The following is a 242-nucleotide window of genomic DNA, read 5'->3' on the forward strand; positions in this document are numbered from 1 at the left end:
AAAAAAGAGGAAAGTGGTTTTGCACTGTTAGAACCACACAAGAGTAGCTGGCCAGTGGTGGCGCCGCGGGCCCTTAGTCCCAGCACAGGCCAGCCAGGGCTACACAGAGGAACCCGGTCTTGAACCTCCCCAGCCCCGCAGGAAAAAAAAAAAAAAGGCAAAGATAAAAAAGAAAGGAGGGAGGGAGGGAGGGAGAGAGACAGAGAGAAGAGAGAAAGAGGAAAAGGAAGACACCGCAGCGA

Source organism: Psammomys obesus, unplaced genomic scaffold, assembly GCF_907164565.1.
Source record: "Psammomys obesus unplaced genomic scaffold, mPsaObe1.curated_primary_1811, whole genome shotgun sequence".
Lineage (NCBI taxonomy): Eukaryota > Metazoa > Chordata > Mammalia > Rodentia > Muridae > Psammomys > Psammomys obesus.